The sequence below is a fragment of the Macrotis lagotis genome, chromosome 1 (assembly GCF_037893015.1).
Source record: "Macrotis lagotis isolate mMagLag1 chromosome 1, bilby.v1.9.chrom.fasta, whole genome shotgun sequence".
Lineage (NCBI taxonomy): Eukaryota > Metazoa > Chordata > Mammalia > Peramelemorphia > Peramelidae > Macrotis > Macrotis lagotis.
Genome location: NC_133658.1, coordinates 782,604,492 through 782,632,287, shown reverse-complemented (window position 1 = coordinate 782,632,287; position 27,796 = coordinate 782,604,492). Strand labels below are relative to the sequence as shown.

At 36.5% G+C, this 27,796-nt stretch overlaps 1 protein-coding gene, 1 long non-coding RNA gene and 1 pseudogene across 2 annotated transcripts in view; 1 reads left to right on the top strand and 2 right to left on the bottom strand.

Annotated features, from left to right (window-relative positions):
* Positions 1–16,172, bottom strand: part of ELMOD1 (ELMO domain containing 1) — a 72,235-nt gene extending 56,063 nt beyond the window's left edge. The window contains exon 1 of the mRNA XM_074216608.1: positions 15,895–16,172. The gene's annotated coding sequence lies outside the window, so the exon portion shown is untranslated. The remainder of the gene's footprint in view (positions 1–15,894) is intronic.
* The window catches only part of LOC141508209 (uncharacterized), a 68,395-nt gene extending 48,645 nt beyond the window's left edge, over positions 1–19,750 (top strand). Inside the window, exons 2-3 of the long non-coding RNA XR_012474362.1 lie at positions 2,511–2,656; positions 19,497–19,750. This is a non-coding gene — a long non-coding RNA (uncharacterized LOC141508209). The remainder of the gene's footprint in view (positions 1–2,510; positions 2,657–19,496) is intronic.
* Positions 19,751–20,869: 1,119 nt separating this feature from the next.
* Positions 20,870–21,712, bottom strand: LOC141488301 (small ribosomal subunit protein uS5 pseudogene; annotated as a pseudogene).
* Positions 21,713–27,796: the final 6,084 nt, after the last annotated feature.

The following is a 27,796-nucleotide window of genomic DNA, read 5'->3' as shown; positions in this document are numbered from 1 at the left end:
TGCTCCTGTCTTTTTGACAATTGAATCAAGGCTGTAACATCACACATAAAAATAAAGACTCATTACAAACAAAATATCCTCAGTGAGCAATTCTCATTTGAACTTCCATTTGTTTGATGTTAAAATACTCCAACATTTAAAACAAAAATCTTTAAACAAATCAAGCATATGTTTATTTTTAAACGAATGTTAATTTTTCCTTTTAAAATTAATTTTTTTATAACTTGAGACACCCCCTTAGAGATAGACCCATACCTAAAGATCAGAAAACCAGAACTGTGAACTATTAAAAATAAATTTTAGAACTGACAGACAAACAGTTGGAATAATCCTAGAATGTAAGAATTAAAGCAGCAGAGATTGTTGCAAGCAAATTTTAAATGTGGAACTGCTAGTTTATACCTGTGAATTAGTGGCAGGATCCAAGGATTAAGAACTATTATAACAATGCAGTAACCCTCTCCCTTTCACTAGAAAGAATAGGTTATTTTTTGGTGCACTGCATCTTGGGAAATTCCTAAATTCCTAAAACCAAAGTCTATGAGTTTTACATTTTCCCTTACTGTGGTCACAGTGAGCATGTGTTCACAATGGTGTTAATCTTTATAGGTATAATATTGAAGCAACATGGTTATGACCATAATAAACTTTAGAAAAGAAACCTCCTAAAATGCAAATTTGAAGCTACTAGGGGAAAGCAAGTATAATAATAGTATCTACCTCATATGGCTATTTTGAGGATCAAATGAAATATCCTATGTAAAATATTTCACTAAAAAAGTGAAATATTAATGCTAGTTATTGTGGCTGTTGTTAACCTTCTCTATATAAGGCATGGTGCTAAGTAGGTGTTCACTTTGCTGATGCTGACTAAAAAGACAAATAAAAAGTCTTTCTCCACTTTAAGTATAAAATATTAGCCCACATTCTATATTTGTAATTTATAGTTTCAGAGCCACTGAGAATTTAGTTTGGTGCCAACTGTAGACCTCAAGGCTGGGCTAGAAGCATATTTATGAGCTGAACAAAAGTACATTGGTTTTCCTGTCCAGGGAAATTGTCCATGTCAAGCACAAGTAGGTTCAAATATGTGATCTTCTATTTATGAGACACAGTCTTAATATTTTGTCCCTATACCAAGTATTGGCTTTCTAATAATATAATTATAACATAATATTATAATTATAGCATATTAGCATTTCAATATACAGCATACAATCTTTCCCTTTTAGAATCTTGTACAAATTGAACTGTATCTTATATTTTCATATATATATATATATATAAATATTTCTATGAGGTAGGAATGTAGAAATCCAAAAGGGTGATAAATATCCTTTTGTTCTTGCTATAGTGCTCTCCCTTTATAGCACAGAGTAGAAAAAAGAAGACAAATTGTCTTGAAAAATAGTGGTCTCAAAAGACCCTTCAAAGAGCTGAAATGTTGTCATGTGAAAGAAAGATTAGACTTATTCTGGTTTCCCCCCAAGGACATAATTATAGAATAGTGGAAATTCACAGGAATTTTCAAGGTACTAGCTGCTGACAGTTTTAACAAAAAATGTATGTCACTTTAGTCAGACTATAAACAGTTATTAAGAACCTACTATTTTTCCAGACATTGGGCTAATTCTAAGGTTCAAAAAGAGGCAAAAAAGACAGTCCCTGCTCTCAAGAGACTCATAATCTTGGAAGAAAACAAGCAAACAAATTATGTATGGACAAGCTATATACAAGACAAAAAAGAAATAGGTAAAAGAGGAAAGTCACTAGAATTAAGTGGGGTTGGAAAAAGTTTCTGAAAAAGAGGTACTCAAAGAAAGTCAGGGAAACAAGGAGGTAAAGATGAAGAGGGAAAGCATTCTAGGTCTGAGGTAACCAGAGAAAAGACCCCAGAGCCAAGAGATGGGTTGTCTTGTTCTTAGTGTGGTAAGGAAACATTTTTACTATATGGAAGAGTATTGACAGAGAATAATTACAAGGAGACTGGAAAAGTATGAGGAGGTTAGGTTGCAAAAGAGCTCGAATAGCAAATGGGATTTTGTACTTAATACTGGAGACAACAGGGAGGGAGTCACTGTAGTTTATGGAGCAGGAGGATTGGACTGGGCTTAAGGAAAATCCCTTTGGTGGTTGCATGGAAGATGTCTCCAATAGAAGACATGTTACTTCAAGAACCTCACCCCCACCCCCGTGGACAGATTATTTTTTCTTTTTAAAAAATTGCCATGTCTAGCTACAGGAGACAGGACTAAAGAAGGAGTAAGTAAGCCTACTCATATAGAGCAGATATGGACAGAAATGAAATGGGGCATTGACTGTAAAACTCAGCCGCAGAATATCCACTTCAAAAGACAGATCCCATTCATTAGGCATTATATATGTCTCATACTTCGTAACACCTACCAGTGGTCTGTTGTTCATCATTTCAGTCATGTTCTATTCTTTGTGACCCCATTTGGGGTTTTCTTGGCAACGATACTGGAGTGGTTTGCTGTTTTCTTTTCCAGCTCATTTTACTGATGAAGAACTGAGGCAAGCTTAGTTGTGACTGAATCTAAGTCTTCCTGACTCCAGGCCCAATACTCTGTTCATTACCTTGCTGCCTACCTGTGGTATATACTGATGTAATGCTTTTCTGGATGAGGAAATCAAGGTAGGTGAAGGATTCACATCTAAAAATGAGTGAGACAGCATGACCTAATGGAAAGAGACTAGAATTGGAATAAGGATTCCTTTGTTTCAATCCCCTCTCAAATACTTATTAACTCCATGACTAAGGAGATCACAAGTTCTTAGACCCTAATTTTAGACATCTGAAAATGTTTCATCCTCTCCTGTCACATATTAAACAGTGATGTTGATTATTATTCTACCTACCTTCAAGTGCTTTAGAAATATGACATTATTTTATGGGAAATCAAGGACCTATACTTCCCATATTTCACAGAGCTTGTCAGTATTCGAACCATAAATATAGTAATAATAATAATAGCATTTATATAGCATTTTAAGATTTGCAAAATGCTTCTTTCTGTAACAACTCTGAGAGGGAGATGTTACTATTACCTCCATTTTACACTTAGAGAAACTGAGGCAGAGCAAGGTTAAGTCTTGCTCAAGGTATGTGAAAGGTTGGAATTTGAATTTAGATCTTCCTGAAGCCCAGTCCAGTCCTGCATCCACAGTACCATCTGGCTTCCTGTCAAACTTTACCGCATGTTGAGCATATTCATCTACATGCAAAGAGTAAAAACAGGCAATAATTGTAAAATCTTAAAATAATGAATACACTTTTTAATCATCTATGCAAATTCTGCACCTGTTATCCAACCCACTCTATAATATACACATTCATTCTTAAAGAAGTCCCTAGGGCTACATTCTGACAAGCTCTCTGCCTCCTCAAGGATTTAGCCTGAAGAAAGATATTATACTAACACTGACTGAAAGGACAAGTAAAAAGTTCTCCCCACTGTACACATAAATTATCAGCCTAGGATCCTCTTTAAAATGTATGGCATTAGCAGCCTTGGGAATTTAGCTTGATGCCAGAAACAGAAATCAGGAAATGATTTGGAAACCTAGTTCTGCTTGACAGTAAAAGTACATAGGTTTTCTGGGTTTTCTGGAGGCTTTCCCCCTCCATCTTGTATCTTAGTCTCATGGGAGAAAGAAGAGAGAAGTAAATTATCTCTCAGACTCGAAGCTAAAAATAGCTCACCTGGCATGAAAAGAATTAAGGAAAGATTGTCTTCATTGGCACTAAAAACAGATTGCTGCATGTTTGAAATGAATTCATAGTGAAGGTTTCATGTATTGAACCTAATCTTAAAGGAATTTTTTAAACATAAAAATTGCAATAGACTATTTCTTTAGGGGTTAAAAGTTAAGTCAATCCATTTTTGACAGGATATTATGATATTTATGTATGTGATCTCTATCATAAAAACATCTGCAGTGAAAGTCAAAGGAAATTGTCATAAATGGTTGGGATCAACTCCTGTTTTAGGAGTAATATTCCCTTTTCATCCTTACTTCTTGTTCCTGGACAGTATAACAGTTTCCTTTGACTTTAAGAATTAGGCAGTGTGGATATAATGTGAAGACATTAGGATAATGGTTTTGACATCAAGAAGACCTAAGTTCAAATCTTGCCTCTGACATTGACCACCTGTGTGACCAAAGGTATATTACTTCAGCTAAGCCTCAGTTTTCTCATCTGTAAAATGTAATCTGTAATAACTCTTCTAAGTATGTACTTCACAGGGTTGCTATGAGGCTCAAGTGGATATTTTGAAAGTATATAATTGTCATTATTTTTATTAGGCCTATGCTATAAAGAATAGTGAAAAGTAACAACAAAAAAGCTCACATTGGAGCAAACATTATGTACATAGTTAGTTACCAATAAATATTTATAAATCACTAAATCTAAAGCCTAACTGGTTTGATATTCATTATTGGATAAGCAATACAAAAGTAGGACCATCCTGGTCCTGTATATACATGTGGAGTCCAGGACAAATTACTAGGTAAGTCTCTAGCATATGTATATGGGTGAAATCAGGATAGAACAAACACATTATGCATTTATTCATGTCCTGTGAGCCTGAGGTCTTTCTTGGCTCTTTAGGGAGTCACCTCATTTTCACCCACTGGCTGCCTGCCTAGGCACCTCCCAGGTGCCTAGTTTCTCTTCCTCTATGAGGAGGCCTTAAAATGTGGGACCTGGGGAAATGTGTTATACTGTATCCCAAGGCTGTCTATAAAGGTAAAAAAAGATCCTGAGGAACGTGGGAGGAAAGCATGGAGGGAAACTAGAAAAAATGCTATTTCCTCTTATGCTATTCCAAAGTAAGACAGTTATCCCTTGTTTTGGGACACAAAAATAGAAATAAAAATAATAGTATATATTTGCCAAAGATATTTTAGTTTGTGAAATGCTTTTTTGTACATTATCTCATTCAAAGCTCCCAATAGTTTTGTTAGTTATTATCCCCATTTTACAAATGAGAAAACTGAGATTTAGAGAGTTTAAATGATATGTTCAGGGTCATACAATAATTATGAGGGAGTACAGGTCTTTCTGACTCCAAGTTCAACACTTTTCTGACTCCAAGTTCAACACTTTGTCAGTCAATCAATAAGCTTTTATTAAGTGACATATGCTAAGGCTATATAGGAAGGTAAAAATGTGTTATTTGCCTTTGAGGAGGTCACACCCTAAAGGGGACCATGGCATGCAAATAACTATGTACCTACAAGAAATATAATTGGAGAGGATATCAGAGGGAAGAGGCACTAGCAAATGTAGGACTTACAGAATCCAGGGAATCCAGGAGGCAGAGGTGCAGAAGAGAGCCACAAAAATGAGATATTCTTAATAAACACAATAAAAAGGAAGTGGAAATAATGAAAAGCTTGAGAATATTTTAATAGATAATTTTCACCCTCTTGAGAAAGTTAGAAAATGCTTTTATCACATAGAAATAACTGTTGGTCCCTGGACAGCCCGAGTAGGATAGGATTAATTCCCAAGATACAACTCTGTGTTCAACTTCAATAGATAAAGGTTATCTTATTCAGGTCACTCTGGTTCAGATTACAATGGCTCTCATTTCTAGTGACCTTTGAGTTCCAGGTTATATTGCTTCTAATATTTCTTAGCCTAGCATATTAAAATGAAGCTATGGCATTAAATAGTGGAAAAGCAATAGACTTCAAAAACCCGGGTCTGACAATAGTCTCATCTTTCTAAATCTTTCTCCTCATCTGTAAAATAAAGGAGCTGAACTTCATGATCTACAGTTAAGGTGTAAAGGAGTGGGGGGGGTCCCTAAATGTGTCAGTACACATATATACTTATTGGTGCTAATATTAATGAAGTTATAAATATATGCAGTCTTGCTTTTTTTTTTATTTTGCAAGGCAATGGGGTTAAATGGCTTGCCCAAGGTCACATAGGTAGGTAGTTATTAAGTATCTGGAGTCGGGTTTGAACTCAGGTCCTCCTAATTCTAGGGCCAGTGTTCTATTCACTGTACCACCTAGCTGCCCCCTCCAGTTCATTCTATAAATGAGGAATTGAAGCAAACATGGTTAATTGACTTGTCCATGGGTCACACAGTTAGGAACTATCTGAACCCAGAATTGAACTCAGAAGATGAGTCTCCCTGACTTCAGACCAGGCACTCTATCAACTATGCCACCTAGCTGCCCCTACTGATATGGGAGATATGCTTAAATCAGCTATCTGTGTTGTCAGGTCATCAGAAAAAAAAAAGATTATAAAAAACTAGAAATACTAAAATGAGTAAAAGAAATAATGAACAATGACAAATCCAACCTAAAATATTCAAATAAATTGAGATTTTTTTTTAAAAAAAAAGGGAAATGGATGGAGGAACAGATAGAGATATAAATTATAATCATTTCCTAAAGAAATTTGACATAGAACAACTGCCATAACAAGTCCAAAAGAGACTGTAAACTACCTCATCTAGTCAACAAACATTATTAAATCCTTAATATGAGCAAAGCACTAAAAGTGAAAAAAGGGTGGGGGAAAGAGAGTAAAAACACATTTCCCTGATTCAAGGAGTTCACAACTGAAGTACAATATCAAAGTTTGTGAAATTCCTGTATAGAAAGAGGTCCTTGACCTCCTTCTGGGCCTTGAGAAATTCCTTAGAAATATAACTTGGGCTAGGCGTCTTTAGTCTGAAGATAGTCTGATAGGACCCTAGGGGTCATGGATATACCATAAAATTGTCTAAAGATTTACAAAGCACCCTTGTTAGCCTAATTGTCTTCTTGTATCTGTTAAATTCTAGGACTGCCTCCCCCTTCCCCAGACGCGACTGGAACCATAAGATAGTAAATTCCTGACTCCCCCATCTCAGAAAATATGTTCAATCAAAGACCCTGACCCCTTCTCGCCCCTATCCATACTGAATCATCTATTTACATATTTGTATTAGTATAACAAGATAATATATCTACCTGCTGACTTTGCCTCTGTATCTTGCTTGTTCTCTGTTACCCCCCCCCCCCCAGAAAACACTATAAAAACTCTATCCCCTTAACACTTAGGTACTGTCTGATTAGGGTACTCAATCCCCCAGACAGTCCCCAGGAATATTAAAGATCTCCAACCTTATCAAACTCTGGTCTCCGTCTCGCTCTTTGGGTACAACACAACCAAGGAGAGGCTTTTTATCAAAACTCAATATAAATATGTAATATAAATTCATTTGCAAAAAATGGGAGATTATTTTGCCTCAAAAACCAGTATGAAGCACTAAAGGTGAAAGCAAATTTAATGAAAGCTTGGTAAGATACCCAAATATCCAAAATAACCCTGAGGCCATTATGTCTTCTATACTTCTACACAATTCTTTTTGTTGTAGTTGTTTCTTTAGGTTTTTGCAGGACAAATGGAGTTAAATGGCTTGCCCAAGGCCACACAGCTAGGTAATTATTAAGTGTCTGAGACCGAATTTGAACCCAGGTACTCCTGACTCCAGGGCTGGTGCTTTATCCACTCAGCCACCTAGCCTCCCCCTTCTGCACAATTCTTAATCATGTTTATTCTTGTCTACTGTGAACTTTCTCCATTATAATTTAATATAATTTTAATTCTTTGGGTACTATTTATTATATTAGATCACTTGCAACCAGTTATCAAGCATGAATAAAAGGGTATGAATATCAAAAAAAAAGATGGACCTTTGTTTCAGGAAGAAGTTTGGGGTCAAAAAAATTAAAGTACTTTATTTCCCTAAGGAAATCTTGCCATATTATTCAATTTAGAGGTCAGTTCACTCTCTGTCAAGGGTGGTTGATCAAGCTACTTGTACAGATGAACTCTATAGATTTGTCCATAGAAATGCATGCCATAATTTCAACAATAGGCATTCTTTATCTACTTATCCATTTCTGTGTGATTAAAAAAGGTGGACCTTTTGATTATATATCTCATCTGTGAAATTCCTCAGCATTTTGTATTGATTATAATAAATACATGAAGTAGTAAAATGAAACACATAATATCAGAGTTAAAATTTCAACTTAAATATAAAACAAAATTTAATAAAAAGTGAAATTGCTAATGTCATTTTCTAATTATGAATAATGATTATAGATAATATACATTTCTTTTTAAACCTACTTGGATGTTATAACCTCTTAAAATAGTCATTTAAACTTTTTGTTTTGGAAAAGGTATCTGAGATATTCTGCCAACTTTGATTTTGGGGGATTAAAAAAGATTTGATATTGTTATCTTAAAAATAAAATCTTATAAAATTGGCTACTAAATTCTGAAAAGAATTTCTGAATTATTCTTTTTTACCTGAAAAAATAAGGAACCCACATTTTAGTTAATTCTAGAAATTTAGTCATTCTATAAATATTTATTATGTTAAATTGGATGAGAAATAAGGTAAATTTTAGAGCAGAGAATATTGTTGAAAAATATTTACAAAAATCAAACATCTATGGGGAATAAAGAAAATAATGTTTCAACAGTGCAAAATCACAGCATATTTTCATTATTTATACAAAAGAATATTCTCTATAATTATTATCCAATTTGGATAAATTCCTATACCAACCAGTCTAATTAACAAAACAACCACTCCAAGAATTAGCACTAATGAAAATTTTTTCACATTATATTAAAGGTTACCATCAAATGACCTTGAAATTTTGGTACATAGGCCTGTTGAAACCTTAAGCATCTACTTACTTCAGCATTAAAAGAACAAAAAGGCAAATGTAACAAAACACCATGAAATTATATGAAAAGGTTGTCTGAAGGACTCTGGGGAAGATGGATATCATTCAAACAATTTAATTATATTAAGGATGATGTTAGTCATATTACAAAGCAGCAGGGATTACAATTTATTTCATAGAACTAGACATGCCTGTAAATGGGTGCTTTAAGGGGAAAAAATGTTTTTCTTCCATTTTGTGAATTTAAAAAAGAGGATCTAAAAATAAATGACCTACCCAGGGTCACACAGAATATCTATACCTCATTAATTTTCTGACTCCAAAAATAAGTTAGGAAGGAAAAAGGAACAGAGCATTTTAATGCTATTTCATTCAACTCAAATATTTACCATTAATGATGTTTTCTTTGTATGCACCAACTTTCTTTATTCCTTCAAAAAGGATTTGAATTTCATTATACTGAGTTGGTCTTAAGTTAAATTAAAGATATCTTTATGCTAAATTTTGCTTTTGTAAAATCTAGAAAACAATCGAAAAATTTCTTCGATATATTTCAACACAATCAACAAACTGAACAAAGTAGTATGAAATCTTGGTTACTTTTTTCATTCAAGCATAACTAGATTATTTTTTACAATCAATTCATAAGTCATGAAAAGATTTTTCAAATTGTCTAGTCCCAGTGATAAAAAGTTAATTGCCACATGGGAAAGACAACTGATACAATCATGAATTAAGGTTCTATTTCTATTTTGAAGGAAAGTTATTTGTTAACTCAAGACCCTCCTTTTAACTTAATATGCTAAAGATATAACTTAAGATTTCCTTGAATATATCAACATGTGATACTTATAATGAATGAACATGAGTCCTTACTGTGAAATGAATAATTTATTGAAAATCAAATTATTAACTGTTGGGCACTAATGAAGTCAAAAGTGCTGAGAGTTCGAAGAGCTGAGATACATTAGAGTTTGAGGACAGAAATGTAAGCTGATGGCTAATGAATTTGCTAATTGTTCTTTCCTGCCTGGACAGTCATTGAAACTAAGCATTTTTGGAAACTTTGCTTCTCTTATCATCGAGTGACAAACAGCATGCTATTTTTTTAAAAGAACTAATTATTTTTATAGATTCTGAGTGGGTACTCTCTGGTACTACAAGCATATGCTCATTTTCACAAACCACTATTTCTACAAACCCTACATTGCTCCCCCTTTTCTACTATCAGTATCTTTCTTACAGGGAGCAGGACCAAACTGGAAATTTAGACTAAACCAGTGTCTCGTTTGCTACTGAAAAGACAGTACACCCACTGTCTCTGCTGATGGCAACATCATCTCTCAGGCACCCAGGCTCTCAATCTCCAACTGACTTTTTTTTCTCTTTTCTCTCCCCTGCATTCCCCATATCTAATCAGTTGCCAAGTCCTTTCCATTCTTTATCTGCAGTTTCTCAGATATCTTTCCTCTCCTTCCACTCATGTTGTCACTACCTTAGTTTGTGCCCTCATTACTTCCCATCTGGTCTACTGTAACAGCCTCTTGCTTAGTGTGTCCCCTCTTCAACCTTCTCACAGCTACAAAATAATCTTACTAGGACACAGGGTTGAACTTGACACCTCTTGTTCAAAATCCTTTAATAGCTAATCTCTGCATATAGGAAAAAAATAAATTCTTAAACCTGGTATTTAAGACCCTGAGAAGTTTAATCGTAACCTTCCTTTTTTTAAAAAAAAAAATATTTTTCCCCAATTACATATAAAAGTCAATTTTTCATATTTTTTTAAAAAATTAATTACAAATTTTCTCTTTTCCTCCTTCTTACCTTCCTAAGATGGTAAGTAATTTGATATATCTAACTTAACCTTTCAATTTACTTTTCTATACACACTCTGCATATTGACAAAGGACTACCAGATATTCCCAGATCTAAACATATCATCTCTCAGAATGTCATTGCAGGTCATCTTCCATGTCTAAAATTCACTTCCTCCAATCTTTACCTGTTGAAATCCTCTTCTTTCTTCAAAACACAGCTCAGATGTCACTTTGTCGATGAAGGCTTCTTTATTACAACAGATGAAAGTGAGGTCTAAAAATAACCTTCTTGAGAAATTTCTTAAATTGCTTTGTTGGACTCACCTTTGCACTAATTAATTTCTACTTTTTGTTCTTATTTGTGTATAGATCTTATCTCCTTTTTCTTAATTAAATTTTAAGATCCTTGAAGGCAGGAACTGTATCAGTCACCCTCACCCTAACTCAGAATTTGACCCAGTATGTTGAACAAATTAACCACTTAACAGATTTTTATTGATTTGGGGGTGGGCCTAGAGTTGGGAAGATTTGAGTTCAAATCCTAAATCAGTTGCTTACTAGCTATGTGACTGGACAATTTAACTCTATTTGCCTGAATTTCCTCTCTGTTAAATGGGGTTATCCCTATTGTAGCACCTATTTCTCAAGGTTGTAGTGAAAATCAAATGAGATATTTGTCAAATACTTAACACAATGTTTAGCACATAGTAGACAATATATAAATGTTTGCTAACATCATCATCATCATCTGATCATTAAACATACAGTTCATCTTGTCTCTGGACTTTTTAATAAATGCTATTCATTTGATCACTCCCTTAAATATCTATAGTATTATATTTGATTGACTTTCCCCTCCAAAATGCATTTTAATAAATATGGTGTGACATATAATATATATTTATTAACCTTACATTGTGAAAACTATTTTTCCTGTAGAAATAAAGGGAAGTTAATATCAATGTTTGACTAAATGAATCCATTCAAACACAATTGTAATGGTTTTAGCTATCCAAATTAATTCCAGATCAGCAGTGATTTCTGCTCCAGTCAAGTCCCTACAGTCTATCAATGACTTTCAAAGGAGGAAGGAAACATTTCTGTTGGATTGTAGAGACTTAGAATCTGATGAAGGAATATTAGGATACTGAATAGATTGTATGACAGTGCCTTCAAATAGAAGATTACTAGTGATTCATAGGTAGGGGAATGATCAGAGGAGGTCCTTGTTGCCCTTGATGAGTTATACATAGCTTAGGAAGCTTTTGTTTTGGGAGTCTGAGAACAGTGGAAATGGCCATTCTTACCTTGTTTGAGGTTATGACAACTCTTGGGGGTTCCTCAGATATTTTCCTGATCAACTTGATGATCTTACATTGATAAATTTTGTTGAATATTGCTGATGATGGGACTAAGAGAATACAGATGAATTTTGTAACTCAATCTCTTGTGGAACCGACTGTTAGGGGAGAAACTATCTCCCTTGTCCTAGCTATAAAATGGAAATTTTCATTCATAAACTTGGGAACTTTTCTAGGGTAAGACTGAAACACAACAGAAAGGACCTGAATTCTCTTGATAGTGACTTGTGTTAAGTGTGCTCTAAGAGTCATCTATGGCTACCTTGAGACACAGGCATATGAAAGCTGCATGGGGACAAGTGCCAAAAGGAGTTCTGGATCTCCAGTTCTTAGTCCTAGACTTGAAAAGTAAGTAGTATAAATTCTCAGTTCAAGAGATAGCAACCAGAGAGAGGAGAATCACATGGTCAAATGGCAAGAGTTCTTGAACCCTACCTTCTGAAGAAAAGAGGGAGAAGTTTTTGGAAATCCAGCTTGAAAAAGAGGGAGAGACAGAAAGACAGACAGACAGACAGACATGCGTGTGCGTGTGCATGCGCACACGCACACACACGCACACACACACACACACGCACACACACAAAGAAAAACAGACAGACTCCAGACCCACAGGTGTCAATCCCAAGATATGTAGTTCAGGGATTTAACTTTCTATAAAAAGAATAATAGGGGAGGCTAGGTAGCAAAGTGGATGGAGCACTGGCCCTGGAGTCAGGAGTCCCTGAGTTCAAATCCAGCCTCAGACACTTAATAATTGCCTAGCTGTGTGGCCTTGGGCAAGCCACTTAACCCCATTTGCCTTGCAAAAACCTAAAAATAAAAAAATAATAGTTCCTAAGAACCACAAGGCTACTAGAAAGTAAAAATAAGGGATCACACACATGACCTTTGAAGCTAAAGAAGCCACTATATGAAGAGAAGTTCTGAATGTGCTTTTGGTTCAGATTACATTATCTTGTTATCACAGGTTCAATGACAAAAAGGCTACTTTGTTAGCAACTACACAAATCATTTTCTTTCTGAGAAGGGTTCAGACCATAGGTTGAATAAGTATCCAACTAGAATAAAATGAGACTCATTGGGATGTCACCCTGAGTTTATTTCCCTTCCCCAAGAGTATTCTAATCCCTGAACTTCCCTGGGGGAAAAATAGGATTCACCTAAATGGAATTTATATTGATAGTTTATGGGTTTCTGTGAGTCCTTTATATGTTTTCTACATTTTCTATAAGGTGAAATAAAATCTATTCTCTGCCCAATGTATATATTGTTACCTTGAATGCTTGTATAGGGTCTGAAAATTCTTTTATCCACATATATAAAGACACGGGCATAAGCTATGTATGAGTTATATTCTGAGATTTCCCTCAGGCAACATCAAAAGAGACTAAATAAAACAGAGAAAGAAATATGATAGGAAGGAGGAGTTGGCCCTGAGATTTAACCCAATCCTTGTAAGTTCAAAGCCTGGGTTACTGAGCTATGGGTTACACAAGTAAGGAGTTGACCAGATGATAGAATAATCACAAGGACTCCAAGTAAATTGGAGAAAATATTTGGATTTGGGGGTTGAATTACTGGATTGAATCGGTTTGTTTTAAATGTCTTTTTTTAGAGACTGTAGCTCAGTGATGAAAGTAGCAGGCTCTGAATTGGGTGACCTGGGTTCAATGATCAGCTCTAATGTTTACTAGCTGTATGACCCTGGCCAGACTACCTGGTCTGTTTCCTCATCCATAAAATGGGGATACTAATAGTTTAACTGCCTCACAAGGCTGTTGTGTGGGGAAATATATTAAGGGAAAGGTTTTTGGCTAATACTGTTTAGTATGTAGCCCTTTCATACATGCACTGCTAATTCCACAAAATTCCTAATTCTCTCCTAGCTGCAGAAGAGAAAACAAGACTAAGATTTTTATCAACATCATTTTGAAAACCAGATATTTTATGAAATGATTAAAAGCACAGTCTTTTTTTTCTGGTAATTCTACATTGAGATGGCAGCCATTCATCAAGAATCCATTATTTAACATTTATTACCAATTTGGAAGATTCTTATTTTTAAAATTCATTTGAAATAAGACTACCCTAAGTATTTTCCTTATAGGAAATTATTTGGTCCCAATAGGACCAAAGCAGGATATTTTCATTTATCAAGACTGATGATCTATATTATAAATACTAACAGGTTGGGAAGAGAAAAAAGCCGCAAAGGAAACATCACATTTATTTACTGTGGTCTTTGTTGGGAGATGGGTCTCTTAATAAGAGAATCTGTAAACTGAAGCATTTCAGTTGAACTATTCATGGGCTGGCAGTTAGACGGAGCTATTGCTTTATTATCATATTTAAATGAAAACTTAACATCAAACACAACAGAAAAATTCTGCACAGGTCTCTGGAGACTGAAAGAAAAAACGAAGTCCTTTCACTGTAAGGTCATCATTAAGAAAAAAGCATCTGCATTTGCTTGTTTGCTAATTAATTCATAGCAATGGTGCAACGGAAATTAAGGCAAACAGAAGAAAATACCCTACAATCCTTTGTTTCTAACAAGAAGGTCCTTGGCATTAATTGGCCCTTCCTGCACTATTTAAACAGAACAATCCAGGCAATTACTGAGAAGGATGGCATTTCTCATTCCTGTCCAAATACATTTAGTCTCCGAAACCAAAGTAAAAGAGACTGGAGGAAAGAACCCTCTTAAGGTTCCTGTCTGGTTGACTGTGGACCAACTTCTGGGCTGACTATGACTTAGTCACATTGTTACTAAATGATATCAGAAGAAAAACATGCATGAAAAAGATGTTGATCCTATCAGCAGCAACAACCACACACTACCTGCTCTCCACCATGTTGGCAGCTCCTGTTAAGGATGGTTGTCAAGCTAGCAACACAAACACGCACACACTGCGGAGCTGCGGAGCAGCGCCTGGAGATCAGCCCAGAACTTGTCTGCTCTTAATTTGCCTATTAGGATAAGATTTGGAGGCTGGGACTACTCTAAGCAGGAGCCCATTGCCTTAATCTAGTTTTTCCGAATTCGGGGAGCTTAAAGCCCTGGGGAGAAGTTGATCCTTACTAGTCAGTGCAGAAAGATGGGCATAAATCTATTGATTAAACTCTTCGGAAGCCAGGAAGCCAGAGAGGGCGTTCCTGCAATATTTATAAGGTGTCTTCCGGGGTGCACCATAGAGGATTAGCAATTCCACTGTGAGTAAGCAAAGATGACACCTATACTTTAGAGATACGTACGCCCAACAATAAAACGCACCCCCTACCGAGCCCCTTTAAGGACCAGTGGTCCAGCCCGAGTTCCAAACCTTGTCCAATTCTAGCCTCCCTAGGAGAAAAGAGATGGCATCTCCAGCCAGGGGTCTTCCCAGCAGAGTTTCATTCTTGAAACTCATTAAGCAGATAACCTCAGAAACACCAGCTTGAGGGCCAGAAGCCAACCAGCGTCCCCGTTCCTCCCCTTCACCAGCTGCCGGCGAACTTGGCAAACCTCCGATGATGGGGGTCGGGAAAGGGGGTGCTGAGGGGCCCCCTCTGGCCACGCCCCCTTGCCCTCCTTTCACCCTGCTATCTCTTCTTGTCTCCACACCCCTCCTGCCCCTTCAGGATTCTTTAGTGTCCTGTCGCTAGGCGACCTGCACTCTGGTTGAGATGGAAACAACCCGGCACCCCAACCTGCAGACAGCATTGGGGAAGCGAAGTGCGTGCTCTTCGGGAATCTTCGGGTGCTCGCCAGGGCCAAGGAGCGGATAAACCCAATGCATTACCCCCATCTTTCCCACCCAGAACCCCCTATTATGCTTTCTCTCTCCGCACCCCTTTTGTATTTTGTGCTGCGCCCCAATTTTACTGCAGCTCCTTCCTCCTCCCCGCCCCCTCCTCGCCTTGTCTCTCCCGGGGGCAGTGCTTCTTTGGCCCGCAGCCCCCGCTCGGGTCCCCAGAGTCCCGCCACTCACCTGTGTCCCGGAGGCTGCAGCCGGTTGACCTGGTCCCACAGAGAGGCAGCCCTGCCTCCATCCCTCCTTTCCAGCCTCCCCGCCTGCCCAGCCTCCTGCCGCCTTCTCTAAGCAGCTGGCTCGGCTCTCCGCGGTGGCAGCCACAGAGAACAACTCTGTCCCCGGGCGCCCGAGGCACGGGAAGAGCAGCAGCCTCCGATGATGCCGCACCGGATCCAGACTGGCTGGGCGGGGGCGAGAATCTGGGTCAGGGAGGAGAGCAGCGCTGGGCTGCAACCTGGGTGGCTCCTGGCTGCGAGGGAGCCGACAGAGGCACCGGGAGTGCACAGGCTTCCCACTGGGCGACCAAAGCCTGCCCAGCTCCTGAGCATGCCCAGTCTGAGTGGGGTAGAGTCACTGAGAGTGCAGGATGCTCCAAAGAAGGAATGAGATAGACTATGACGGGGCAACTCAGCGATATTAAGATTTTATGCCTCCTTCCCTTGGTTTCTACATCCCAAAGAAATGGGCTAGGTGTCCTTGAGTAGGTGGGTCTGACTTTGGAGCCATCACTTGGTGAGATTCTGTTAGCACCTTAGAAGCACTGCAGTTCCTACTGGCAAATTACCCTGAAACTATGAAAACTACCCTAGGTAAAAACTCGGAACTACTCCCACTACCTACTGCAATTCCACTAGTTCCTGGGACAGAAGCTGGACATATTATTAGAGTGTCTTACCTGGGCCTGCCTCCCCTGGCAGCTGCCTCTGCACAGATTTTCCTGACCTCTTATGAAAACCTGGGGCAAGTAGGTGGTACAATGGTTAGAGCTAGCACTGGGCTTGGAATCAGGAAGACTCATCTTTCTGAGTTCAAATCTGATCTCAGATACTTTCTAGTTCTGTGACATCTGGGAAAGTCTCATAACGCTATTTTGCCTCAGTTTCCTCATCTGTAAAATGAGCTGAAGAAGGCAATGGCAAACCACTCTATTATCTTTACCTAAAAAAAAACTCCCAATGAGATCATGAAGAGTTGGATATGCCTGAACAATAACATGAAAGTCTATATGCCTATGTCATATTACTTGAAGGCCTTTTCTGCTTAATATCCCCCATGCCCCCATTTTAGTGCTGAAATGCTGACCATAGGGTTAGTATATTGAATATTTGTCTAGGAAACAACTTTTTAGTTTCCAAAATAACTATGGTGGGAGATTCATCAGTGAGTGGGAATGATATTGGGGAGGATAAGGGAGAGAAACTTTCAGTCTTTCTGAACACCTCAAAGCAGGTTACCTGGGTACTTTTTCCAAGGACAGTATATATACTCTGAAGTCACCCTCACAGTGCTTCAGTTTTTTTCACATGTCTAATAAAGGATTTGGAATAGAGATAGATTTGGTTCAAATCCCACTTCTCTTGTAAATTTAGCTTCCCTCAATAACATTTTTCTCAATTTAGGATGAAGAAGACTTGATGGCCTTGAAAGTTACCTTTGAGGGGTGGCTAGGTGGTGCAGTGGATATCAAACCAGCTCTGGAGTCAGGAGTACCTGAGTTCAAATACCACCTCAGACACTTAATAATTATCTACCTGTGTGGCCTTGGGCAAGCCGCTTAACCCCATTTGCCTCTCAAAAAAACCTAAAAAAAAAAGTTACCTTTGAGCACTTGGTCTTTTATCCTATGATGGTTAAGGTCCATTACGGTTCTACAACCATATAAAAACGAAACACTATCATTCTTGTCTTAAAAGCCTTTCTCAATTGGGATGTTCCTGACTTCCCTTAATCACCTTATTCATATTTGGTATATAAAATTTTCTATATATCAATGACTTCATGCAAGTCGTTTTTTTTCTCTAGGTCTCAGTTTTTTCATCTATAAAAAAATGGACTAATCTATTTCTGTCTCTTTCAGTTCTGAAATTCTGAGTTTCTTAAAAATATCTTATTAGTAACTTCTCTTTGTTCTTGTGATTGAAAATAACTGTACTTTAAAACATGATGCAGGGGGGGCAGCTAGGTGGCACAATGGATAGAGCACTGGCCCTGAAGTCAGGAGGACCCAAGTTCAAATCTGATCTCAGACACTTAATAATTACCTACCTGTGTGACCTTGGGCAAGTCACTTAACCTCATTGCCCTGCAAAATCCCCCCAAAAAACTAAACTTAAAAAAAAAACATGAAGCAAGGTGTAGCTGAATTGTTGTTGTCCTTCCTTTGTTTTGAAGAGGATTAATGACATTACAAGTGGTCTTGCATGAAAACTGAAGTGAGGTAGAGTTGCAAAAAGTCATCAGCCTCACTCTTCTAAAGTCATCCAAGTCCAGTGGCAAGACAAAAGTCAAGTAGACTGGTGATAGCCCAGGATACAGTGGATGATCTTCATATCTTTGATGTCTAACCAAGTTCTGAGAACTGCAGTCTCTTTACCTCTTTACTATATCCCAATATCATGCTACCTTTGAAAAATATAGAATTACATTGTTCATTTATTCAGTTTATTCCACACAGTGATCCCCAAATCTTTTTGCATTGTGGTGATTGCTGAAACCCACGTGCTATGTATTTTTCTTCTTTGTATCTTCAACTAATTTTTATTTCTTGTCTGATAAATTATTTCTCACAAAAAGTGCACTAGGAGTTTTATTCCTATTACTTTGTGATGGCAAAAAGTCCTCCCTCTAATTTTGTATCATTCTCCCAAATTAAACAGAATAATCTTAACTACCTCATCCAAGTAATTAATAAGAATAGTAACAATGTACCTCCTACCCCTGAAGTAACATGGACCCTGCTATCCAACCACATTGCCAACTTTGAGGTTGAGGTGAGAAACTGTTTCTATTCATGCACAAATACAGGTTGCCTAGTAACAGAAGGCTCCTGATCAACCAAGAAGGTAAAATGAGAACCTAAGGGTGAAAGACATGCAAGGGAATGGTCCTACCACAGAAAGACTACTCTCTCCCTCCTTTGCTTTGTCCATCAGGTCAAAGGGCTATGACAGAATCTGGACAAAACAAAGAAGTTTGTGAATGGCCCCAGAGTTTAGGAATTTGTTTATCTGCTCATGGTGGAAGGATTGAAATAAATGATTTTAGCTATGTAGCAATACTCTGTTAGCAAAAGATTAATTTATACAATGTAAATGAAAAATGTGACAGTGACAATGTAAATGAAAAAATAACTACAAGGAAGAAGAACTCTGAGTAACTGAAATACTAGTTAATAGTCCTAGAGAACAGACACAATACCTTCCACCTTTCATAATGGGTTACTGTGACTATTAGGGTGGAATGATGTAGACATTGTAGATATATTCACTGCATTCAACATTTTTGCTTAACTTTTTCCTCTTGCAATAGGGGACGTGAGGAAAATGGGGTATAAATGTGTCATAAGAAATAACTCTCATAAGAACAAAATTCATCCACAAAATGTCAATGCTCTTTATGGGATATAATTAATACTCTCCCATATCCCTATTTTGGTGCTGAAATGTTTTATTCGTTTTTTATAGATTGATTCTTTTAGTCATATATATATATATATTCATAAAATGTTACAGCAAAAGGGAACCTTGTAGCTCATCTAATGCAATCCTTTCATTTTATAGATGAGACAACTGGAGCCTGGATAGATGAGCAACCTGGAGAAGGCAAATGACTCATCCAAGGAAACACAGCTAGCTGGTGGCAGAACCCAACTGCCTGACTTTTAACCCAGTAATGTTTCAATGTACTGCATTCCCTTTCCCAATATATCTTCTTGCAGGAAACTAACAACACATCTGTCTCCTTATTTGTTTCTGCCCTTTTCTCCCCTCATTTTGAACTCAAAATATGTGGTAATATATCCATAACAATAATGTTGACACCTTCAAGTACTACCAGGGTTGAACGTCTGGACCAGGATATTTGTATCTTTAATAACCATGGGAAAGGGGATAAAGGGGGAAGGGAAGGAGAGGTCAAATTAAATTAAATTAAATTAAATTAAATAATCTCCCTTCCTAAAGGGTACTCTAACAGGGTGGAAGGGAATCTCTCTAGAACCTACATTCCACAGATTTTTATACTATAATTCTATTCATTGAATCCTCAGTTCTACTTTCATAATTTAACCACTTCCATTCTTCATCTTTTCATTCTCAAATAGACAATTATTCTAATAACCTTGCTATTTTCTACTTAATCAACCTCTGCTTCCCTAAATGACTTGAGCATTTCATTTTTTTCCCTTCTATCCATCCAGTCTTCTAGTCATCTTCTTCAGAACTTCCAATGTTAATGTTTATAGAGTCTCAGAATTCCCCTCATTCCTGGACTCTGATGTCTTTTCAATCCGGCCCACATCATTTGTTCACCAAAGGAGACACACCTTGAATGTAATTGTCACAAGATGCCTCTACCTCTCTGAGTTCACCAGTAGAACACATCATTCACTTACCTTTACACTTACATTCACAGCCATCCTTTCTTATCATGCCAGGCTTCATGAAGCCTGTTTTATCTATTCCATATTATCTTCCAGTTGACTGAGAAATGACACATTCCATAACAAGCAAACAAAAAAGCACATGGTGATCTCTAAAATATTAAAGAAAAAAATTATGTCTCTACTGCTTTAGAATGGATCCTCTATAAAGGATTTGTGGGAAAGTACAATCAAAAATTTCATAGCATTGAGAAACATGAAATATAAATTGATGCAAAATAAACAAATAGAACCAGGAAAACAATATGCATAATGACTGGAGCAATGCAAATGAAAAGTAACTGCAATAAATAATAAAAATTCAATGTCATGAAATTAAAGTGATCAAGCTTGGCCTAAAGAAGAGACATGAGCAGATACCTCTCCCACTCATTTGCAGAATTTGAGGAAATGGAGATGAAGTAAAGGCAAAAGGCAGCAATATATCTATTACTATTCTTTTTTTTAAGCAGGCATAGTTCAATTTATTCCTTATTTATAAAAAAAACAAATCTATGTGGTTGCCACAGCAGCTACCTGGGTCCTCTGAACAGACACGCCAGTGTGACTCTTCAAAAGATGATCTGTGAATTCCTGATAGGGAGATTTAATGAACACAGTCTCCTTCCACAGGCCTGGGGTTAGGTAGCTGTATGTTTTAGAGATGGCATCAAAGGTAGCTTTAGCAAAGTTGCCAAGAGTGGCAGTACAGCCTCTTGCAGAAGTGTAGCAGTAATCAATTCCAGCCATCATTAGGAGCTTCTTAGGTACGGGAGCTGAAACAATGCCAGTATCTCTAGGTGTGGGGATCAGGTGCACCAGAACCAATCCACATTGCCCAGTGACCTTGCAGGGTACTGTATGAGGCTTGCCAATCTTGTTCCCCCAGTAGCCACTTCTCACAGAAACAATGGAAAGCGTGGCCAGAATGATAGCACCATGAATAGCTTTGGCCACTTCCTTGGAACACTTGACACACAGACTAACATGACCATTGTAGTCGCTGGTATTATGTCCAACTTGTTTGTTTCTGAACAGGCATGATCTTCAGAACTTCATCTTTCAATGGAGATTCCAGGAAGAAATCTATGATCTCAGACTACTTGATAGGAAGGGAGGAAAGATAAATCTCTTCCAAAGACTTGATCTTCATGTTCTTGACTAGGTGGCCCAGCTTAGTGACAGGAACCCACTCCTTGTCTTTGGCCTTTCCTAAATGCCGCCACAGCCTTAACCATGGCTCTGGCCCTTGCCTCAGCCTCCACTGCTGAAGTCACCACAGAAGCCACCTTGGCCTCTGACTCCTGAGCTCCCGGGGCCTCCTGCTCCTCCTGCAGCACCAGCGTTGTCTGCCATTTGGTGTTTACTGGAACTAGAAGGCATCTATTACTATTCTTGTTCTATATGTACTATACATATGTGCTATTTCATATATTTATACATACATATGCATATTAATATGTTTCATTCTTATATATCATTTCTCACTTTTCAGAGATGTTTTCATGATTAAAGAATTTAAAAAGAAATTTAGTTCAGCAAAACTCAGTAACATATTAAAAGTCTGATGTTATACACATACATATATATATATATATGGATGCACACACACGTGTGACTATATCCACATATACTTGTCAATGTCATGGGAAGCCTAGAACCAGCCTTTGCAAAGAGGGCATTCATGTTATTGAAATTATAGATCCATAAATATTTCCACCCACTATATTATTTCTACCCACTATAACTCTTCCTTTTCTTTTTGCATTTTTCTATGATGAATTTATAAAAAATTATTTAAAAGCAGTTCACAAATACTCTCATTACTTTAACCCTAGAGTCTTACTTTCTTCCTTAATATTCAAATCTTCCAGATATAGACCACTATCTTCCTTCACTTGTATTAATGGTTTAGAGTATTGTTGAGAGGCCCTTCAAAATCTTAACTGAGGTGACCCTCTGTACTTTTATCCTTCAACTGTGCCCTTACTCCTTGCAAAAGCTAGGTGGCACAGTTGGGCTTATAGGCAAGAGTTCAGAATCAGCTTTAGGCACTTAGTAGTTATATAACTTTGGGCAAGTTGCTTACCTCAGTTTACCTCAGTTTCTTCAACTAAATGAGGATAATAATAGTACCTGCCTCTCAGGGCTTTTGAGAGATATTATAAAATACTTAGGACAGTTTCTGACAAATTGTAGGAGTTATATAAATGCTAGCTATTTATTCATGAGTATCCTCCTTAATCAAAGAAGAAAAAAATGACATCATGATTCTGAACTAGGGGTACTGAGGGTACAAATAAAAAATAAAATGAGTCTTGTTTAAAAGGAACTTGTACTTTAGAGATCTAGGGCAGCAGTTCTCATAGTTTTAGAGCTCAGGACCTCTTAACATCCTTATTATAGCTTTAGTTAATGTGGATTATAGGTATCAATGCCTATCATATTAAAAATTAAAGCTGCCAAAATTTTAAAATATTAATTAAAGCAATAATAATATAACTAAAATGTATTAATGTATGTAATGGATATTTAATGAAAATAACTACATTTTCTAAAACAAAAATATCACTGAGAAGAGTAACATAAATATTTGCAAATCTCTTCAATATCTAACTTAATAGAAGCTAATGATTCTCAATTTAATTTTGCATTCAATCTATGCATATCGATATATGTTGTTTTGGTTGAAGAATAAGAAGAAAATCTAACCTCACACAGATATGTAGTTGGAATGGGGGGGAGTATTTTATTAGGTAAATATAGCTTACAATTATTATGAAAATTGTTTTGACCTCCTAGACCCCCTAAAAGGGTTGCAGAGACCCCCCCAGGGATCAACAATTTAAGAACAACTGATTTAAGCATTGAGTGAAAGACTTCTAGCAAAATTTTCTGTCTCTAAAACATGTTAAACTACATTACTCTGTGTGTGTGAACTTCTTTCTCTCCTTTTCCTTTTAAAAATACAAGATTCTGGGGCAGCTAGGTGGCACAGTGGATAAAGCGCCGGCCCTGGAGTCAGTAGTACCTGGGTTCAGATCTGGTCTCAGACACTTAATAATTACCTAGCTGTGTGGCCTTGGGCAAACCACTTAACCCCATTTGCCTCGCAAAAACCTAAAAAAAACCCCAAATTAATTAAAAATACAAGATTCTTCTAGTTCTAAAGGCACTGTCCCTTAACTTTCTGTTGCTCCTTTAAATCAGACAAAATAATACTGCCTGATCAGTGATTTTTATGGTTGACTTTTTATATGCCTTTCTAAAAGAGTGCCCCAATTACCTCCTTTAATTTCTGGGCATTTCTTTTATATTTCAATTAATTAAATATTAAGTAAAGACCCTACAAGTTTTGAACTTGAAATCATAATTCTGGCTAGACTACTTCCTAACTTGGGTAAAGTACTTTGACACTTTGGGATGCTGTTTCTATTTCATCTGTAAAACAAGGATGCTGGACTAATATACTTTCCACCTCTAATTTTCTATAATTCTAGGATCTCTAAGTCCTCAAAGATGTAGGTCAACATTAATTTAAAGATTTTTTTCTAATTTTCTAATGTTTATCAAAAAGAAACAAAACTCAAACAAACCATTTTCTAACCAGAATCACAGGGTTAGAATGGACTTCAGCAGTTATCAAGCTCAATTGAACCTAAACAAGAAACCCCTCAATACCCCTCAAATTGATGATCTTTGATCATACTGCCTCTCAAAGTATCTCATTTCACTTTGGGATTGTTACTATATTAAGGAAATTTTCCTTTATATATATCACACTTAAATATATGTTTGGGGATCATCCCCTCATTATTCTAATTGTACTCCAATTCATCTTTACTGCCAAATAAAACAAATCTAAATCCTTCTGCCACATAATTTTTCAGAAGACAGCATTATGTCAATTTTATTCAACTCAAGAAAAATTTATTGATCTCCTACTATGTGCTAAACACTGATCATATTTCCTATTCTTCAGAATAAATATCCCTAATTATTTCAATCTAGTATGAACTGAAGATGTACGGAATGATTTCTATCTTCACTATCTTCATTATCCTTCTTGGTCAACTATTAAATTAGAAATATTTTAGTTCAACAACTATCTTCATAAAGTTTAACATCCAGAGCAGAATACAAAATTTTAGATGTGGTCTGACAAGAGTAGAGGACAGCAGACCCATTACCTCTCCTCTTTTGGGTACCCTACCTCCATTAATGTAGTTTTTATTGTTACTGTTCTGTCATGTTCAATTCTTCATGATTCCATTTGGAGTTTTCTTGACAAAGATACTGGAGTGATTTGCCATTTCTTTTTCATTTTACAGATGAGGAACTGAGGTAAAAAAAGGGTTAAGTGACTTGCTCAAGATCACACAGCTAGTAAGTATCAGACTAGATTTGAACTCAGGAGTTTTCCTGACTCTAGACCTGGCACTCAATCTACTATGCCATCTACCTACACCCCCCCCCACTTTAGGGAAATTTAAGGTCTCATCAAATGATTTGGCTTCAATGAGTCATTGTTTTTACAGACAATGTAGTCCCTTAAAACTCCCAGGTCTTTTGCCTACGAAAAGATGTCATACTTTCTGCAGTTTGTCCTTGGGTAATGATTTTGAACTCTATGTATGACTACTTTTATGCTTGTTAAATTTTATGTGGAAAGATAGCATGATGTAATGAAAAACATAAAGGACTTAGAACCAAGAGACCTGACTGTGACACTGATTATATAAGTAACATTGGTAAGTTATTTAACTTCTCAGAGTTCCCATTTTCTTTTTATTGTTCATTTCCTTTCTCTCATTATGCATTTTATAATCACCGACAAAAGTGAACATTTTAATGTTCAACAAACAACAAAATGTGCACTTTAATATGCAAATAACCAAAAAAGAAGATAATGTATGAAACATTTTATTTCTGCTACCTACAGTTTTAAGAGTGTATATTAAATTGAACACCAAAATAACATAATTATTCTCTTTATTTCTGTCCTCTGAACTATATTCTAGGTATTTAACAATGTTTTACTGATGTTATATTCTTCCTTTTTTTTTTCTCCATGACTCTTGTTCAATTCACTCCCCTTTACAGATGTCTTTCCTATTATCAAACAGTCAAGTAAAACAAATCAATATATATTAACCTTCAATCTTCTCTTTGATAAATGAAGGTAATAGTGAATGTGCTACCACCTTCTCAAGATTAATGTGAGGAAAATACTTTTAAAACCTTAAAGAGACTTATGAATAATATGTCATTACTATTTTTTTCATTGGATTTGGTGGAGGTCTTGTCTTGACTTAAAACTTTCAGTGCTGAACATTGTTTAATAAGGATTACTCTGACATAAACCTTAGATACAATAGAACACATTAAGGACATACAACTATACAGAGAATAATATGTTATGGATAGATTAAGCGCTAAACACAATTGTGTGGCAGTGACTTAGGGAGAGATATGTGTTTCATTATTGTCAATGAGTGGATTGGGGGTTATAAATCCAGGAAGATTTCATGGAAATTTTTCTTTTTGAATGAAGAAAGGGAAATAGTTTTTTTGGACATTTGTGGCAAAGGGCACTCTAGATACTGCTATAATCTGAAATAATGATCAGAAACAGGAATGAGATGATTAGTTAATAGGCTCATTTAGGAAATTAACTTAAGAGAAGCAAAGAAATTGTGGAAGAATTAGGAGAAGCTATGGGAAGTAAGATTGCCTTGGTGATGGAAATAAAATGGCCTTTGAAGCAACAGGTAAAAGATATTGGATCTAATCTGTGTGTAATGGGAACTACCACAAAGATTCAAAAAATTGTTGTTTTTTAAAATTTAAGTGAGGGATCCTTTTAGGAAATTATATTTGTCTTAGCATGAAGTGATTACGACCCAAAGCTTTATTTATAGAATGGAGGAGAAAAAAAAGATATTGTGATACATTCAACCATTTCTTCCTGTATTCTAATTTGAATTCCTACCATTCCATTATGGTTTACATAATCTGGGCATCTTTCTTAGTCAGATAAAAATGATTCCTTGCTCAGAAGAAATGTATTAATTGCCTCAGGGTTCCTTGAAGAAGGTTAAATTGAGCAATGGGCAAAAAAAATCTTGTTAGAAAATTTTGTAGGTGGAGTTGTAAGTGCTTTTTTTTATGGAATCACGATACATTATAATTCTCAAACTCCTCGGGCTTTGAGAGATGTAACTTGTAGAATTATGCTGAAAGTACAAAAACCAAAACAAACCAAACTACTCCTTATAATATAACTTCCTGATTATTTTATTAGAAATAAAAATTATCCTTTCCCAATTCCTGACTATTGATACCAATGCAAATATGCATATATATACATATATTTATATATATATGTTTATGTATGTATGTATATATCTATGTATTTAAATTTCCCAGGCTCTAACTTAATGCTTTGCATATAGTAGGCATTTAATAAATACTCATCACTTGCTTTTTGCATTGCTGGTGATTGATAAGGAAATTAGATTGGAAACCAAATACAAAATACTTATAAATAAGTCCCATATTCAAATTAAATATGTCTAAAACAAAACTCATAATAAATCTTCCTTCTTCCTCCCCTCTAATCCCTTTCTTCCTCTCAACTTTCCCATTTCTTTTTTTTAGGTTTTTTTTTTGTAAGGAAAATGGGGTTAAATGGCTTGCCCAAGGCCACACAGCTGGGTAATTATTAAGTGTCTGAGACCGGATTTGAACCCAGGTACACCTGACTCCAAGGCCAGTGCTTTATCCACTGCACCACCTAGCCACCACCTAGCCACACCCCCAACTTTCCCATTTCTACTGAAGGTATCAGAAGGTGACTTCAAGTCACCCAGATTCACTACTTTTTCCAGCTTGACATGTATATGAATCCCACTCATCATTCTAGACTTATTTCATATTTTCCCCCTTCATCTTGTTTATTCTAGTAAAACTTACCTACTAGCTCAGTCCATTCATGACATTCAAATTATAGTCTCAAAACTTTTGCACAGGTGGTCCCTGTGTCTGCAATATATTTCCTCCTTCTTCTGACTCTTAGGATTTCTGGACCTTTCAAATCAGAGACCTCTACTGGATATCTTTCCTGAACCCTCTCCCCATTGTTGGCGTTTTCTTTTTATTGGAATTATCTTAAATTATGTTCTATATTCTTTATAAATACTTATCTGTGTACAGGTTGTGCCCATCCAATAGATTTTAAGTTTCATAATTAAGGGTAATTAGGTTTCTTAACTAAATTCATTTTGTTTCTGATTCTGTATCTTCTTGTATACAAACCAGAGCTTTTCATATAATAGGAACTTAAATGTCAAATTTAATTGAGTAAGAAAGGTAGTGAGGATCAGTGTATGTTAAAAAATCTGATGGCAGAGAGGGCTTTTCCAGCAAGGGGATTAACAT